The following is an 8437-nucleotide window of genomic DNA, read 5'->3' as shown; positions in this document are numbered from 1 at the left end:
CACTGTGACCTCAGCGTGGGAACCTCAGCACTGTGACCTCAACACTATGACCTCAGCGTGGGAACCTCAGCGATGTGACGATGGGAACCTCAGCGCGGGTACATCAGTGCGGGAACCTCAGCGATGTGACCTCAGCACTGTGACCTCAGCGTGGTAACCTCAGTGATGTGACCTCAGCGCGGGAACCTCAGCACTGTGAACTCAGAGCGGAAACCTCAGCGATGTGACCTCAGTGCGGGAACCTCAGCGATGTGACCTCAGCACTGTGACCTCAGCGCGGGAACTTCAGCGATGTGACCTCAGCGTGGGAACCTCAGCAGTGTGACGTTAGCGCGGGAACCTCAGCGTAGGAACCTCAGCGATGTGATCTCAGCAATGTGACCTCAGCACGGGAACCTCAGCGATGTCACCTCAGCGCGGGAACCTCAGTGATGTGACCTCAGTGGGGTAACCTCAGCACGGGAACCTCAGATGTGACCTCAGCGATGTGACCTCAGCGCGTGAACCTCAGCGCGGGAACCTCAGCGATGTCACCTAAGCGATGTGACCTCAGCACGGGAACCTCAGCGCGGAACCTCAGCGATGTGACCTCAGCGCAGGAACTTCATCGATGTGACCTCAGCGCGGGAACCTCAGCGATGTCACCTCAGCGATGTGACCTCAGTGCGGGAACCTCAGCGATGTCACCTCAGCGCGGGAACCTCAGCGCGGGAACCTCAGCAATGTGACCTCAGCAAAGTGACCTCAGCGATGTGACATCAGCGCGGGAACCTCAGCAATGTGACCTCAGCAAAGTGACCTCAGCGATGTGACCTCAGCAAGGGAACATCAGCGTGGGAACCTCAGAGATGTGACATCAGCGCGGGAACCTCAGAGATGTGACCTCAGCGATGTGACCTCAGCGTGGGAACCTCGGCGTGGCAAACTCAGCAGTGTGATCTCAGCGCGGGAACCTCAGCGTGGAAACCTCAGCAGTGTCACATCAGTCCGGGAACCTCAGCGATGTGACCTCAGCGCGGGAACCTCAGCGATGTGACCTCAGCGCGGACACCTCCGCGATGTGACCTCAGTGCGGGAAACTCAGTGATGTGACCTCAGCGCGGGAACCTCAGCGATGTGATCTCAGCGACGTGACCTCAGCGGGGGAACCTCAGCGATGTCACCTAAGCACGAGAACCTCAGCGATGTGACCTCAGCGCAGGAAACTCAGCGCTGGAACCTCAGTGATGTGAGCTCAGCGTGGGAACCTCAGAGATGCAACCTCAATGATGAGACCTCAGCGCGGGAACCTCAGCGATGTGACCTCAGCGCGGGAACCTCAGCGATATCACCTCAGCGATGTCACCTCAGCGATGTCACCTCAGCGATGTCACCTCAGCGCGGGAACCTAAACAATGTGACCTCAGTGCGGGAACCTCAGCGATGTCACCTAAGCGCAGGAACCTCAGCGATGTGACCTCAGTGATGTGACCGAAGAGTGGGAACCTCAGCGCGGGAACCTCAGCACTGTGACCTTAGCGCGGGAACCTCAGCGATGTGACATCAGCGCGGGAACCTCAGCGTGGGAACCTCAGCGATGTGACCTCAGCACGGGAACCTCAGAGATGTGATGTCAGCGCGAGAACCTCAGCGATGTCTCCTCAGCGCGGGAAGCTCGGCGCGGGAACCTCAGCGATGTGACCTCAGTGTGGTAACCTCAGCGATGTGACCTCAGCGCGGGAACCTCAGCGATGTCTCCTCAGCGCGGGAACCTCAGCGATGTGACCTCAGTGCGGTAACCTCAGCGTGGGAACCTCAGCGATGTGACCTCAGCGCGGGAACCTCAGCGCGGGAACCTCAGCGATGTCACCTCAGCGCGGGAACCTCAGCGTGGGAACCTCAGCGATGTCACCTCAGCGCGGGAACCTCAGCGTGGGAACCTCAGCGATGTCACCTCAGCGCGGGAACCTCAGCGTGGGAACCTCAGCGATGTGACCTCAGCGCGGTAACCTCAGCGTGGGAACCTCAGCGATGTCACCTCAGCGCGGGAACCTCAGCGCGGGAACCTCAGCGATGTGTCCTCAGCGTGGGAACCTCAGCAATGTGACCTCAGCGCGGGAACCTAAACAATGTGACCTCAGCACTGTGACCTAAGCGCGGGAACCTCAGCGTTGTGATATCAGCGCGGGAAGCTCAGCGCGTGAATCTCAGCAATGTGACCTCACAGCGGGAACCTCAGCGATGTGACCTCAGTGACGGAACCTCAGCGATGTGACCTCAGTGCCGGAACCTCAGCGATGTGACCTCAGCGTGGGAACCTCAGCGTGGAAACCTCAGCGATGTGACCTCAGCGCAGGAACCTCAGCGATGTGACCTCAGCGCAGGAACCTCAGCGTGGGAACCTCAGCAGTGTGACGTCAGCGCGGGAACCTCAGCGATGTGACCTCAGCATGGGAACCTCAGCGTGGGAACCTCAGCTATGTGACCTTAGCGATGTGACCTCAGCGCGGGAACCTCAGCGCTGGAACCTCAGCGATGTCACCTCAGCGCGGGAACCTCAGAGATGTGACCTCAGCGCGGGAACCTCAGCGCTGTGAACTCAGCGCGGGAACCTCAGCGCTGTGAACTCAGCGCGGGAACCTCAGCGTGCGAACCTCAGTGATGTGACCTCAGCGCGAGAACCTCAGCGTGCGAACCTCAGAGATGTGACCTCAGTGCGGGAACCTCAGCGATGTCACCTCAGCGCGGGAAGCTCGGCACGGGAACCTCAGCGATGTGACCTCAGCGCGGGAACCTCAGCGACGTGACCAAAGCGTGGGAACCTAAACAATGTGACCTCAGCGCGGGAACATCAGCGTGGGAACCTCAGCAGTGTCACGTCAGCGCGGGAACCTCAGCGTAGGAACCTCAACAGTGTGACCTCACAGCGGGAACCTCAGCGATGTGACCTCAGTGCCGGAACCTCAGCGTGGGAACCTCAGCTCTGTGACCTCAGCGTGGGAACCTCAGCGTGGGAACCTCAGCGATGTGACCTCAGCGCGGGAACCTCAGCGTGGGAACCTCAGCTCTGTGACCTCAGCGTGGGAACCTCAGCGTGGGAACCTCAGCGATGTGACCTCAGCATGGGAACCTCAGCGTGGGAACCTCAGCAGTGTGACGTCAGCGCGGGAACCTCAGCGATATGACCTCAGCGTGGGAACCTCAGTGCGGGAACCTCAGCGATGTGACATCACCGTGGGTAACTCGACGCGGGAACCTCAGCGATGTGACCTCAGCGCGGGAACCTCAGAGATGTGACCTCAGCGATGTGACCTCAGCGATTTGACCTCAGCGCGGGAACCTCAGCGATGCGACCTCAGTGCGGTAACCTCAGCGTGGGAACCTCAGCGCGGGAACCTCAGCGATGTCTCCTCAGCGCGGGAAGCTCGGCGCGGGAACCTCAGCGATGTGACCTCAGCGCGGGAACCTCAGCGCGGGAACCTCAGCGATGTCACCTCAGCGCGGGAACCTCAGCGTGGGAACCTCAGTGATGTGAGCTCAGCGCGGGAACCTAAACAATGTGACCTCAGCACTGTGACCTAAGCGCGGGAACCTCAGCGTGGGAACCTCAGTGATGTGAGCTCAGCGCGGGAACCTCAGCGTTGTGATATCAGCGCGGGAAGCTCAGCGCGTGAATCTCAGCGATGTGACCTCACAGCGGGAACCACAGCGATGTGACCTCAGTGCCGGAACCTCAGCGATGTGACCTCAGCGTGGGAACCTCAGCGTGGAAACCTCAGCGATGTGACCTCAGCGCAGGAACCTCAGCGATGTGACCTCAGCGCAGGAACCTCAGCGATGTCACCTCAGTGCGGGACCCTCAGCGCGGGAATCTCAGCGATGTCACCTCAGCACGGAAACCTCAGAGATGTGACCTCAGCGATGTGACCTCAGCGCGGGAACCTCAGCGATGTCACCTAAGCGTTGTGACCTCAGCACGGGAACCTCAGCGCGGAACCTCAGCGATGTGACCTCAGCGCAGGAACTTCATCGATGTGACCTCAGCGCGGGAACCTCAGCGATGTCACCTCAGCGATGTGACCTCAGCGCGGGAACCTCAGCAATGTGACCTCAGCAAAGTGACCTCAGCGATGTGACATCAGCGCGGGAACCTCAGCGTGTGAACCTCAGCGATGTGACCTCAGCAAGGGAACATCAGCGTGGGAACCTCAGAGATGTGACATCAGCGCGGGAACCTCAGAGATGTGACCTCAGCGTGGGAACCTCAGCAGTGTGACGTCAGCGCGGGAACCTAAGCGATGTGACCTTAGCGTGGGAACCTCAGCAATGTGACCTTAGCGTGGGAACCTCAGCGATGTGACCTCAGCGTGGGAACCTCGGCGTGGCAAACTCAGCAGTGTGATCTCAGCGCGGGAACCTCAGCGTGGAAACCTCAGCAGTGTCACATCAGTCCGGGAACCTCAGCGATGTGACCTCAGTGCGGGAAACTCAGTGATGTGACCTCAGCGCGGGAACCTCAGCAATGTAACCTCAGCGCGGGAACCTCAGCGATGTGACCTCAGCGGGGGAACCTCAGCGATGTCACCTAAGCACGAGAACCTCAGCGATGTGACCTCAGCACGGGAACCTCAGAGATGTGACTTCAGCGTTGTGACGTCAGCGCGAGAACCTCAGCGATGTCTCCTCAGCGCGGGAAGCTCGGCGCGGGAACCTCAGCGATGTGACCTCAGCGCGGGAACCTCAGCGCGGGAACCTCAGCGATGTCACCTCAGCGCGGGAACCTCAGCGTGGGAACCTCAGCGATGTGACCTCAGCGCGGGAACCTCAGCGTGGGAACCTCAGCGATGTCACCTCAGCGCGGGAACCTCAGCGTGGGAACCTCAGCGATGTGACCTCAGCGCGGGAACCTCAGCGTGGGAACCTCAGCGATGTCACCTCAGCGCGGGAACCTCAGCGCGGGAACCTCAGCGATGTGACCTCAGCGCGGGAACCTAAACAATGTGACCTCAGCACTGTGACCTAAGTGCGGGAACCTCAGCGTGGGAACCTCAGTGATGTGAGCTCAGTGCGGGAACCTCAGCGATGTGACTTCAGCGATGTGACGTCAGATTTGTGACCTCAGCGCGGGAACCTCAGCGTTGTGATATCAGCGCGGGAAGCTCAGCGCGTGAATCTCAGCGATGTGACCTCACAGCGGGAACCTCAGCGATGTGACCTCAGTGACGGAACCTCAGCGATGTGACCTCAGTGCCGGAACCTCAGCGATGTGACCTCAGCGCAGGAACCTCAGCGATGTGACCTCAGCGCAGGAACCTCAGCGTGGGAACCTCAGCAGTGTGACGTCAGCGCGGGAACCTCAGCTATGTGACCTCAGCGTGGGGACCTCAGCGTGGGAACCTCAGCTATGTGACCTTAGCGATGTGACCTCAGCGCGGGAACCTCAGCGCTGGAACCTCAGCGATGTCACCTCAGCGCGGGAACCTCAGAGATGTGACCTCAGCACGGGAACGTCAGCCATGTGACCTCAGCGTGGGAACCTCAGCGCTGTGAACTCAGCGCGGGAACCTCAGCGTGCGAACCTCAGTGATGTGACCTCAGCGCGAGAACCTCAGCGTGCGAACCTCAGAGATGTGACCTCAGCGCGGGAACCTCAGCGATGTCACCTCAGCGCGGGAAGCTCGGTGCGGGAACCTCAGCGATGTGACCTCAGCGCGGGAACCTCAGCGACGTGACCAAAGCGTGGGAACCTAAACAATGTGACCTCAGCGCGGGAACATCAGCGTGGGAACCTCAGCAGTGTCACGTCAGCGCGGGAACCTCAGCGTAGGAACCTCAACAGTGTGACCTCACAGCGGGAACCTCAGCGATGTGACCTCAGTGCCGGAACCTCAGCGATGTGACCTCAGCTCTGTGACCTCAGCGTGGGAACCTCAGCGTGGGAACCTCAGCGATGTGACCTCAGCGCGGGAACCTCAGCGTGGGAACCTCAGCTCTGTGACCTCAGCGTGGGAACCTCAGCGTGGGAACCTCAGCGATGTGACCTCAGCATGGGAACCTCAGCGTGGGAACCTCAGCAGTGTGACGTCAGCGCGGGAACCTCAGCGATATGACCTCAGCGTGGGAACCTCAGTGCGGGAACCTCAGCGTTGTGACATCACCGTGGGTAACTCGACGCGGGAACCTCAGCGATGTGACCTCAGCGCGGGAACCTCAGAGATGTGACCTCAGCGATGTGACCTCAGCGATTTGACCTCAGCGCGGGAACCTCAGCGATGTGACCTCACAGCGGTAACCTCAGCGTGGGAACCTCAGCGCGGGAACCTCAGCGATGTCTCCTCAGCGCGGGAAGCTCGGCGCGGGAACCTCAGCGATGTGACCTCAGCGCGGGAACCTCAGCGCAGGAACCTCAGCCATGTCACCTCAGCGATGTGAACTCAATGCGGGAACCTCAGCGAAGTGACCTCAGAGTGGAAACATAAACAATGTGACCTCAGCGCTGAAAGCTCAGCGATGTGAACTCAGCGCAGGAACCTCAGCGCGGGAACCTCAGCGTGGGAACCTCAGCGCGGGAACCTCAGCGCGGGAACCTCAGCGAGGTGACCTCAGCGTGGGAACCTCACCGATGTGACCTCAGCGCGGCAACCTCAGCGATGTGACCTCAGCGCGGCAACCTCAGCGATGTGACCTCAGCGCGGGAACCTCAGAGATGTGACCTCAGCGTTGTGACCTCAGCGTGAGAAACTCAGCGTGGGAACCTCAGCGTGGGAACCTCAGCGTGGGAACGTCAGCAGTGTGACGTTAGTGCGGGAACCTCAGCGCGGCAACCTCAGCGATGTGACCTCAGCGCGGGAACCTCAGCGATGTGTCCTCAGCGATGTGACCTCAGCGTGGGAACCTCAGCGTGGGAACCTCAGCAGTGTGACGTCAGCGTGGGAACCTCAGCGTAGGAACCTCAGTGTAGGAACCTCAGCGATGTGACCTCAGTTATGTGACCTCAACGCGGGAAGACGTCAACGTAATGTTTGCTTTATGCAACATATCAAAACAGACAGGATATTAAACTGTATTAAGACAAGCATCTATAGGTAGATTCACAGGTAGACAGCAGCATTTAAAAACAGTGGGTGACTATGAAAGGGAAAACAAGTAATATGGAAAGACACTCAACTGAAAAGAAAAAAAAAAGGATAAATACGAAACTAAGCTTACAAAGAATTATTAGGATATATATATATAAATAATAAGTGAAAGAGTAAAGGTCAACTGAATGTCCATGTTTCATCAATTTTTCTTACTATGGGAAGAAAACCTCAAATAAGAAGTAAAAAAAAAATAAAAAATAAATGTGTAAAATTCATAGAAGAAAGCATATATTTACACAATGCATCATTAACTAAGTAACACGAATTCCCCAAAGTATGTATCTTCTATACTTGGCAAGATATGTTCTATCCTAATTCCAATTTAATACAATTCTGAAGCCTTGCTATTGATCTTTAAGGCATCATTGGATGAGGACCCAGTTAAATTGGGTAGTATCCTTTCACCCATAACATATGAAGACAAATAAGCTCTCCTTGTGTAATGCACCAACAAACTGTGATGACATTCATGAGGACTAAGTCTAGTTTGTTTCAGGCAAAGCGGATTGATAATGCAATGAGTAACTGTAGAAGGTTATATTGAACCACAGCCTGATTGCTTTTAAAGTATACAGACATATCTGTCTGGTAATGGTTTCCAACTGTAAGTGAAGCCAAGGAAATAAAAACATCAAGCAGCTCAGAAAGCTCAGTAAAAAAAAAAAAAAAAAGGAAAAGAGGGAGTGAACAACACTTCAGACAATCGCAGTGCAGATTTATCTTACTAAGCACTTGGATTCTAAGGACATAATTTGGATAAACTGCATGTAAGATGTAAAAGATACATGTATAATAAAGATACCTGGAATTGTACCACAAAATGGTTAGGCATTAATTTTCAGCCTACAGGCAAAAGAAAATAAATTCACTAAGATCTTGACATGCTCTTCAATAATTTGATCATTACTGCCAAAGAAAGAGTGTTGCCTTCAGGGGGCAGTGGCGACCTGGTTCAGGAACGGCACGGCGACCAACCCCAGGCCGCTCGGTCCATCGGCTCACAGACACCAAGGTGGTGGATGGCAAATGGCGTTTCTTGTCGAGTCCCATGGGGTTATCTACCCGAGGCCCATAGCGTCACTTCGCTTGCTTACAGCACAGCCCACACGCTACTGGCCATCAAGGGAGGGGCTCCACCTTTCCGTACAGCGCCACATCTTCCGGCCGCCAGACCCTAACTACCCATAAAGAGATTCTCAAAAGTGTTGAAGTAACTAGAGAGCAGAAGCCCTGCATAAAATCAATGTGATATATGGAATCCTATTTTAAACCCCTATGTAAGGGTAGTGGTAGTAGTGGTGGTGATCATCCTCAGG

Source organism: Anas acuta, chromosome W (assembly GCF_963932015.1).
Source record: "Anas acuta chromosome W, bAnaAcu1.1, whole genome shotgun sequence".
Lineage (NCBI taxonomy): Eukaryota > Metazoa > Chordata > Aves > Anseriformes > Anatidae > Anas > Anas acuta.
The sequence above is the reverse complement of the archived record's forward strand: the minus strand, read 5'-3'. Positions refer to the sequence as shown.